We start from the raw sequence: 11,009 nt of genomic DNA, 5'->3' as shown, positions 1-11,009 counted from the left end.
TTAACCCCTTTATTACCCAGTGAGCCACCGCACCAGGGCCCTGGATGAGTTGGGTACAGCGCCAGAAGATGGCGCTTCTATGAACGCGCCATTTTCCGGGGCGGCTGCGGACTGCAATTTGCAGCGGGTGGGGCCCAGAAAGCTTGGGCCTCCCTGCGCTGCAGATTCCAGCCCCCAGCTGCCTAGTTGTACCTGGCTGGACACAAAAATAGGGCGAAGCTCCACGTATTTTTTTTTTTAATTCATGAAATTCATGGAATAATTAAGAAAAAAAGGGCTTCCCTATATTGTTGTGTCCGGCTAGGTACAAATAGGCAGCTGGTGGTTGGGAGCAGCCCGTCCCTGCCTGCTGTACCTGGCTGGACACAAATATAAGGCGAAGCCCCACATCAATTTTTTTTTCATTATTTCATGAATTTCCTGAAATAATTTAAAAAAAATTGACGTGGGGCTTCGCCCTATATTTGTGTCCAGTCAGGTACAGCAGGCAGGAACGGGCTGCCCCCAACCACCAGCTGCCTATTTGTACCTGGCCGGACACAACAATATAGGGAAGCCCTTTTTTAAAAAAATTATTTCATGAAATAATTTAAAAAAAATTGACGTGGGGCTTCGCACTATATTTGTGTCCAGCCAGGTACAGCAGGCAGGAACGGGCTGCCCCCAACCACCAGCTGCCTATTTGTACCTGGTTGGACACAACAATATAGGGAAGCCCTTTTTTTCTTAATTATTCCATGAATTTCATGAAATAATTAAAAAAAAAAATGCGTGGGGCTTCGCCCTATTTTTGTGCCCAGCCAGGTACAACTAGGCAGCTGGGAGCTGGAATCCGCAGCGCAGGGAGGCCCAAGCTTTCTGGGCCCCACCCGCTGCAAATTGCAGTCCGCAGCCGCCCCAGAAAATGGCGCGTTCATAGAAGCGCCATCTTCTGGCGCTGTACCCAACTCATCCAGGGCCCTGGTGCGGTGGCTCACTGGGTAATAAAGGAGTTAAGGCCAGCTTGGCATTATCAGCTGGCCCTAAGCCCGAAATTCATGGGTCACGCCAATATTAGACATGACCACCATGAATTTCTAGTAAAGTATTTAAAAAAACACAACACCCAGAATAAAGTCCTTTAATTGAAATAAAGACACAATTCTTTATTGTTCTAAATTAAACCATACTTACCATCACGCCCATTCCAGCTGAAGCCAACGATCTCCTGCAATAAAAGAAAAATAATAAAGCAACATCATCCTTACCTTTCCATGGTTCCCACGACAGCTTCAGCTCTGCTACATCGAGATGACAGGCTGGACCGCAGCAGAAAGCTGCCATCCAGCCTGTCATCCCGCAGACACTGAGAAGAGTACGCATGCTTGCGCTCCTCAGTGTCTCGCTGTGACGGCATAAAGATGAGACAAGTTCATGTCCAATGAACTCGGCGCACCTCATGCACGTCACTGACAGCGTGGGAGAATTCTCCTCCACTCAGCGCTACAGCGTGAGAATTCTCCCACGCTGTCAGTGACGTGCATGAGGTGAGCTCATTCATGTCCAATGAACTCAGCTGACCTCATGTACGTCACTGACAGCGTGGGAGAATTCTCACGCTGAAGTGCTGAGTGCAGGAGAATTTTCCCACGCTGTCAGTGACTTGAATGAGGGGCGCCGAGTTCATTGGACATGACCTCGGCTCATCTGGATGCCGTCACAGCCAGACACTGCAGAGCGCAAGCATGCCTGCGCTTCTCAGTGTCTGCAGGATGACAGGCTTGATGGCAGCTTTCTGCTGCGGTCCAGCCTGTTATCTCGATGTAGCAGAGCTGAAGCTGTCGTGGGAACCATGGAAAGGTAAGGATTATGTTGCTTTATTATTTTTCTTTTATTGCAGGAGATCGTTGGCTTCAGCTGGAATGGGTATGGTGGTAAGTATGGTTTAATTTAGAACAATAAAGGAATGTGTCTTTATTTCAATTAAAGGACTTTATTCTGGGTGTTTGTGGTTTTTTTTTAACTTTCACTATGGGGTTAGTAATGGGGGTGTCTTATAGACGCCTCTCCATTACTAACCTGGGCTTGATGTCAGCTGGCATTATAAGCTGACATCAACCCCAACCCTATTACCCCACTGCCACCGCTACAGGGCAGTGGGAAGAGCGAGGCTAAGTGCCAGAATTGGCGCATCCTAAGGATGCGCCATTTCTGGGGCGGCTGACGGCTGGTGTTTCTAGCCTGGGAGGGGGCCAATATTAATGGAACCCTTCCTGGGCTATTAATATCAGCCCCCAGCTGTCTGCCTAGCCTTTGCTAGCTATTAAAATAGGGGGGACCCCACGTCATTTTTTTGGGGGGTCCCCATTTTAATAGCTAGTAAAGGCTAGGTATTCCGCTCGGGGCTGATATTAGTAGCCTGGGAAGCTCCGTGGGTATTACCCCCTTCCCAGGCTTCAAACATCTGCCCCAGCCGTCTGCTTAACCTCCCCTAGAGCCTATAATTATGGGGATCCCCACGCCAATTTTTTTTTAAATAAATCCTTTATTTTAACACTAAATGACAAGTACAGTAATCAACACTGTCACTGTACGTCATATATATGTGACTGACATGTTTCTATCTATCTAATCTATGTGTGATTCTCTATTCCTTCTATTCTAAATTGTCGGGTACAGATGCTGAATTGCCGGCCGGCTTTTTTAAAGAGACAGTGCATGAAAACACTATTATTTTTTTTAATAAATCCTTTACACTAAATGACAAGTACAGTAATCAACACTGTCACTGTACTTCATATATATGTGACTGACATGTTTCTATCTATCTAATCTATGTGTGAAGTTCTATTCTGTCTGTTATAAATTGTCGGGTACAGATGCTGAATTGCCGGCCGGCTTTTTTAAAGAGACAGTGCATGAAAACACTATTATTTTTTTTAATAAATCCTTTACACTAAATGACAAGTACAGTAAGCAACACTGTCACTGTGCTTCTTATATGTGTGACTGATATGTTTCTATCTATCTAATCTATGTGTGAAGCTCTATTCTTTCGGTTCTAAATTGTCGGGTACCGGTGTATGCCGCTGATGAATTGCCGGCTTTTCATGTTTCACTGTGAGCACTGTTCCCATCGATTTGGGCAATCACTGTAATGCCACAACCACCATGGCTGTGGCATTACAGTGAGTGGCAGACAATCCCTGCATGATTGGTGCTCTAAATAGCGCCAGACATGCAGGACACGCTTTTGGTGCACGAACAGTTATCGAACATAACCTCGAACAGCCGAATTTTTTGCAAATCGTTTGGGTTCGTCGAACAACTCGAACACCGCCCAAAACAGCTCGAATTTGAGATTGGCGAACAGTTCTAGTCGAACACCGCTCATCTCTACTTATGAGTAGTGTTGAGCCACCCCCGTAGTGTTCGGGTTCGGTTCGGTTCATCGAACACCGGGATGTTCGAGGTACTGTTCGTCGAACTGTTCGTCGAACACCTTAGAACACCGTCGAACACCGTTAAAACCAATGGCAGGCAAACAAAAACACATAGGAACACATAGAAAACACCTTCAAAGGTGTCCAAAAGCTCACAAACTGCTCAGAAGACGCTTTCTTTAAAAAAGCCGGCCGGCAATTCAGCAGCGGCATACACCGGTACCCGACAATTTAGACATGAAGGAATAGAGCATCACACATAGATTAGATAGATAGAAACATGTCAGTCACATATATATGAAGTACAGTGACAGTGTTGCTTACTGTACTTGTCATTTAGTGTAAAGGATTTATTAAAAAATATAATAGTGTTTTCGTGCACCGTCTCTTTAAAAAAGTCGGCCGGCAATTCAGCAGCGGTACCCGACAATTTATAACAGACAGAATAGAGCTTCACACATAGATTAGATAGATAGAAACATGTCAGTCACATATATAATAAGTACAGTGACAGTGTTGGTTACTGTACTTGTCATTTAGTATTAAAATAAAGGATTTATTATTAAAAAAAATTGGCGTGGGGTTCCCCGTAATTTTAGTCTCTAGCGGAGGTTAAGCAGACAGCTGGGGCAGATGTTTGAAGCCTGGGAAGGGGGTAATACCCACGGAGCTTCCCAGGCTACTAATATCAGCCCCCAGCTGAATACCTAGCCTTTACTAGCTATTAAAATGGAGGACCCCCCCCAAAAAAAATGACGTGGGTCCCCCCTAATTTAATAGCTAGCAAAGGCTAGGCAGACAGCTGGGGGCTGATATTAATAGCCCAGGAAGGGAGCCATGAATATTGGCCCCCTCCCAGGCTAGAAACACCAGCCGTCAGCCGCCCCAGAAATGGCGCATTCATAGGATGCGCCAATTCTGGCACTTAGCCTCGCTCTTCCACGCTGCCCTGGTGCGGTGGCAGGGGGTAATAGGGTTGGGGTTGATGTCAGCTTATAATGCCAGCTGACATCAAGCCCAGGTTAGTAATGGAGAGGCGTCTATAAGACACCCCCATTACTAACCCCATAGTCAAAGTTAAAAAAAAAAACACAAACACCCAGAATAAAGTCCTTTAATTGAAATAAAGACACAATTCTTTATTGTTCTAAATTAAACCTTACTTACCATCACGCCCATTCCAGCTGAAGCCAACGATCTCCTGCAATAAAAGAAAAATAATAAAGCAACCTCATCCTTACCTTTCCATGGTTCCCAGGACAGCTTCAGCTCTGCTACATCGAGATGACAGGCTGGACCGCAGCAGAACGCTGCCATCCAGCCTGCCATCCCGCAGACACTGAGAAGCGCAGGCATACTTTACTAGAAATTCATGGTGGTCATGTCTAATATTGGCGTGACCCCATGAATTTCGGGCTTAGGGCCAGCTGATAATGCCAAGCTGGCCTTAACCCCTTTATTACCCAGTGAGCCCCGCACCAGGGCCCTGGATGAGTTGGGTACAGCGCCAGAAGATGGCGCTTCTATGAACGCGCCATTTTCTGGGGCGGCTGCGGACTGCAATTTGCAGCGGGTGGGGCCCAGAAAGCTTGGGCCTCCCTGCGCTGCAGATTCCAGCCCCCAGCTGCCTAGTTGTACCTGGCTGGACACAAAAATAGGGCGAAGCTCCACGTATTTTTTTTTTAAATTCATGAAATTCATGGAATAATTAAGAAAAAAAGGGCTTCCCTATATTGTTGTGTCCGGCTAGGTACAAATAGGCAGCTGGTGGTTGGGAGCAGCCAGTTCCTGCCTGCTGTACCTGACTGGACACAAATATAGTGCGAAGCCCCACATCAATTTTTTTAAATTATTTCATGAATTTCCTGAAATAATTAAAAAAAAACTGACGTGGGGCTTCGCCCTATATTTGTGTCCAGTCAGGTACAGCAGGCAGGAACGGGCTGCCCCCAACCACCAGCTGCCTATTTGTACCTGGCCAGACACAACAATATAGGGAAGCCCTTTTTTAAAAAAATTATTTCATGAAATAATTAAAAAAAAATTGACGTGGGGCTTCGCACTATATTTGTGTCCAGCCAGGTACAGCAGGCAGGGACGGGCTGCCCCCAACCACCAGCAGCCTATTTGTACCTGGTTGGACACAACAATATAGGGAAGCCCTTTTTTTCTTAATTATTCCATGAATTTCATGAAATAATTTTAAAAAAAAATGCGTGGGGCTTCGCCCTATTTTTGTGCCCAGCCAGGTACAACTAGGCAGCTGGGAGCTGGAATCTGCAGCGCAGGGAGGCCCAAGCTTTCTGGGCCCCACCCGCTGCAAATTGCAGTCCACAGCCGCCCCAGAAAATGGCGCGTTCATAGAAGCGCCATCTTCTGGCGCTGTACCCAACTCATCCAGGGCCCTGGTGCGGTGGCTCACTGGGTAATAAAGGGGTTAAGGCCAGCTTGGCATTATCAGCTGGCCCTAAGCCCGAAATTCATGGGGTCACGCCAATATTAGACATGACCACCATGAATTTCTAGTAAAGTATTTAAAAAAACACAACACCCAGAATAAAGTCCTTTAATTGAAATAAACACACAATTCTTTATTGTTCTAAATTAAACCATACTTACCATCACGCCCATTCCAGCTGAAGCCAATGTCTTCTGCAATAAAAGTAAAATAATTAAGCAACCTCATCCTTACTTTTCCATGGTTCCCACGACAGCTTCAGCTCTGCTACATCGAGATGACAGGCTGGACCGCAGCAGAAAGCTGCCATCCAGCCTGTCATCCCGCGGACACTGAGAAGCGCAGGCATGCTTGCGCTCCTCAGTGTCTCGCTGTGACGGCATAAAGATGAGACAAGTTCATGTCCAATGAACTCGGCGCACCTCATGCAAGTCACTGACAGCGTGGGAGAATTCTCCTGCACTCAGCACTTCAGCGTGAAAATTCTCCCACGCTGTCAGTGACGTACATGAGGTCAGCTGAGTTCATTGGACATGAATGAGCTCACCTCATGCACGTCACTGACAGCGTGGGAGAATTTTCACGCTGTAGCGCTGAGTGCAGGAGAATTTTCCCACGCTGTCAGTGACGTGCATGAGGTGAGCTCATTCATGTCCAATGATCTCAGCTCACCTCATGCACGTCACTGACACTGACAAATTCTCCTGCACTCAGCGCTACAGCGAGAGAATTCTCCCACGCTGTCAGTGACGTGCATGAGGTGCGCCGAGTTCATTGGACATGAACTCGTCTCATCTTTATGCCGTCACAGCCAGACACTGCAGAGCGCAAGCATGCCTGCGCTTCTCAGTGTCTGCGGGATGACAGGCTGGATGGCAGCGTTCTGCTGCGGTCCAGCCTGTTATCTCGATGTAGCAGAGCTGAAGCTGTCCTGGGAACCATGGAAAGGTAAGGATGAGGTTGCTTTATTATTTTTCTTTTATTGCAGGAGATCGTTGGCTTCAGCTGGAATGGGCGTGATGGTAAGTATGGTTTAATTTAGAACAATAAAGAATTGTGTGTTTATTTCAATTAAAGGACTTTATTCTGGGTGTTTGTGTTTTCTTTTAACTTTGACTATGGGATTAGTAATGGGGGTGTCTTATAGACGCCTCTCCATTACTAACCTGGGCTTGATGTCAGCTGGCATTATAAGCTGACATCAACCCCAACCCTATTACCCCACTGCCACCGCTACAGGGCAGTGGGAAGAGCGAGGCTAAGTGCCAGAATTGGCGCATCCTATGGATGCGCCATTTCTGGGGCGGCTGACGGCTGGTGTTTCTAGCCTGGGAGGGGGCCAATATTCATGGAACCCTTCCTGGGCTATTAATATCAGCCCCCAGCTGTCTGCCTAGCCTTTGCTAGCTATTAAATTAGGGGGGACCCACGTCATATTTTTGGGGGGGGGTCCTCCATTTTAATAGCTAGTAAAGGCTAGGTATTCAGCTGGGGGCTGATATTAGCAGCCTGGGAAGCTCCGTGGGTATTACCCCCTTCCCAGGCTTCAAACATCTGCCCCAGCTGTCTGCTTAACCTCCGCTAGAGACTAAAATTACGGGGAACCCCACGCCAATTTTTTTTAATAATAAATCCTTTATTTTAATACTAAATGACAAGTACAGTAACCAACACTGTCACTGTACTTATTATATATGTGACTGACATGTTTCTATCTATCTAATCTATGTGTGATGCTCTATTCCTTCCATTCTAAATTGTCGGGTACCGATGCTGAATTGCCGGCCGGCTTTTTTAAAGAGACAGTGCATGAAAACACTATTATTTTTTTTAATAAATCCTTTACACTAAATGACAAGTACAGTAATCAACACTGTCACTGTACTTCATATATATGTGACTGACATGTTTCTATCTATCTAATCTATGTGTGAAGCTCTATTCTGTCTGTTATAAATTGTCAGGTACCGCTGCTGAATTGCCGGCCGGCTTTTTTAAAGAGACGGTGCATGAAAACACTATTATTTTTTTTGATAAATCCTTTACACTAAATGACAAGTACAGTAAGCAACACTGTCACTGTGCTTCTTATATGTGTGACTGACATGTTTCTATCTATCTAATCTATGTGTGAAGCTCTATTCTTTCGGTTCTAAATTGTCGGGTACCGGTGTATGCCGCTGATCAATTGCCGGCTTTTCATGTTTCACTGTGAGCACTGTTCTCATCGATTTGGGCAATCACTGTAATGCCACAACCACCATGGCTGTGGCATTACAGTGAGTGGCAGACAATCCCTGCATGATTGGTGCTCTAAATAGCGCCAGACATGCAGGACACGCTTTTGGTGCACGAACAGTTATCGAACATAACCTCGAACAGCCGAATTTTTTGCAAATCGTTCGGGTTCGTCGAACAACTCGAACACCGCCCAAAACAGCTCGAATTTGAGATTGGCGAACAGTTCTAGTCGAACACCGCTCATCTCTACTTATGAGTAGTGTTGAGCCACCCCCGTAGTGTTCGGGTTCGGTTCGGTTCGTCGAACACCGGGATGTTCGAGGAACTGTTCGTCGAACTGTTCGTCGAACACCTTAGAACACCGTCGAACACCGTTAAAACCAATGGCAGGCAAACAAAAACACATAGGAACACATAGAAAACACCTTCAAAGGTGTCCAAAAGCTCACAAACTGCTCAGAAGACGCTTTCTTTAAAAAAGCCGGCCGGCAATTCAGCAGCGGCATACACCGGTACCCGACAATTTAGACATGAAGGAATAGAGCATCACACATAGATTAGATAGATAGAAACATGTCAGTCACATATATATGAAGTACAGTGACAGTGTTGCTTACTGTACTTGTCATTTAGTGTAAAGGATTTATTAAAAAATATAATAGTGTTTTCGTGCACCGTCTCTTTAAAAAAGCCGGCCGGCAATTCAGCAGCGGTACCCGACAATTTATAACAGACAGAATAGAGCTTCACACATAGATTAGATAGATAGAAACATGTCAGTCACATATATATGAAGTACTGTGACAGTGTTGCTTACTGTACTTGTCATTTACTGCAAAGGATTTATTAAAAAAAATAATAGTGTTTTCATGCACCGTCTCTTTAAAAAAGCCGGCCGGCAATTCAGCATCTGTACCCGACAATTTAGAATAGAAGGAATAGAGAATCACACATAGATTAGATAGATAGAAACATGTCAGCCACATACATACGAAGTACAGTGACAGTGTTGCTTACTGTACTTGTCATTTAGTGTAAAGGATTTATTAAAAAATATAATAGTGTTTTCGTGCACCGTCTCTTTAAAAAAGCCGGCCGGCAATTCAGCAGCGGTACCCGACAATTTATAACAGACAGAATAGAGCTTCACACATAGATTAGATAGATAGAAACATGTCAGTCACATATATATGAAGTACAGTGACAGTGTTGCTTACTGTACTTGTCATTTACTGCAAAGGATTTATTAAAAAAAATAATAGTGTTTTCATGCACCGTCTCTTTAAAAAAGCCGGCCGGCAATTCAGCATCTGTACCCGACAATTTATAACAGACAGAATAGAGCTTCACACATAGATTAGATAGATAGAAACATGTCAGTCACATATATAATAAGTACAGTGACAGTGTTGGTTACTGTACTTGTCATTTAGTATTAAAATAAAGGATTTATTATTAAAAAAAAATTGGCGTGGGGTTCCCCGTAATTTTAGTCTCTAGCGGAGGTTAAGCAGACAGCTGGGGCAGATGTTTGAAGCCTGGGAAGGGGGTAATACCCACGGAGCTTTCCAGGTTACTAATATCAGCCCCCAGCTGAATACCTAGCCTTTACTAGCTATTAAAATGGAGGACCCCCCCCAAAAAAAATGACGTGGGTCCCCCCTAATTTAATAGCTAGCAAAGGCTAGGCAGACAGCTGGGGGCTGATATTAATAGCCCAGGAAGGGAGCCATGAATATTGGCCCCCTCCCAGGCTAGAAACACCAGCCGTCAGCCGCCCCAGAAATGGCGCATCCATAGGATGCGCCAATTCTGGCACTTAGCCTCGCTCTTCCACGCTGCCCTGGTGCGGTGGCAGGGGGTAATAGGGTTGGGGTTGATGTCAGCTTATAATGCCAGCTGACATCAAGCCCAGGTTAGTAATGGAGAGGCGTCTATAAGACACCCCCTTTACTAACCCCATAGTCAAAGTTAAAAAAAAAAACACAAACACCCAGAATGAAGTCCTTTAATTGAAATAAAGACACAATTCTTTATTGTTCTAAATTAAACCATACTTACCATCACGCCCATTCCAGCTGAAGCCAACGATCTCCTGCAATAAAAGAAAAATAATAAAGCAACCTCATCCTTACCTTTCCATGGTTCCCAGGACAGCTTCAGCTCTGCTACATCGAGATGACAGGCTGGACCGCAGCAGAACGCTGCCATCCAGCTTGCCATGCCGCACACACTGAGAAGCGCAGGCATACTTTACTAGAAATTCATGGTGGTCATGTCTAATATTGGCGTGACCCCATGAATTTCGGGCTTAGGGCCAGCTGATAATGCCAAGCTGGCCTTAACCCCTTTATTACCCAGTGAGCCACCGCACCAGGGCCCTGGATGAGTTGGGTACAGCGCCAGAAGATGGCGCTTCTATGAACGCACCATTTTCCGGGGCGGCTGCGGACTGCAATTTGCAGCGGGTGGGGCCCAGAAAGCTTGGGCCTCCCTGCGCTGCAGATTCCAGCCCCCAGCTGCCTAGTTGTACCTGGCTGGACACAAAAATAGGGCGAAGCTCCACGTATTTTTTTTTTAAATTCATGAAATTCATGGAATAATTAAGAAAAAAAGGGCTTCCCTATATTGTTGTGTCCGGCTAGGTACAAATAGGCAGCTGGTGGTTGGGAGCAGCCAGTTCCTGCCTGCTGTACCTGACTGGACACAAATATAGTGCGAAGCCCCACATCAATTTTTTTTAAATTATTTCATGAATTTCCTGAAATAATTTAAAAAAAACTGACGTGGGGCTTCGCCCTATATTTGTGTCCAGTCAGGTACAGCAGGCAGGAACGGGCTGCCCCCAACCACCAGCTGCCTATTTGTACCTGGCCAGACACAACAAT

This window comes from Phyllobates terribilis, unplaced genomic scaffold (genome assembly GCF_046119375.1).
Source record: "Phyllobates terribilis strain yellow unplaced genomic scaffold, ASM4611937v1 Scaffold_164__1_contigs__length_4228542, whole genome shotgun sequence".
Classification (NCBI taxonomy): domain Eukaryota; kingdom Metazoa; phylum Chordata; class Amphibia; order Anura; family Dendrobatidae; genus Phyllobates; species Phyllobates terribilis.
Note: the sequence above shows the minus strand (reverse complement) of the source record.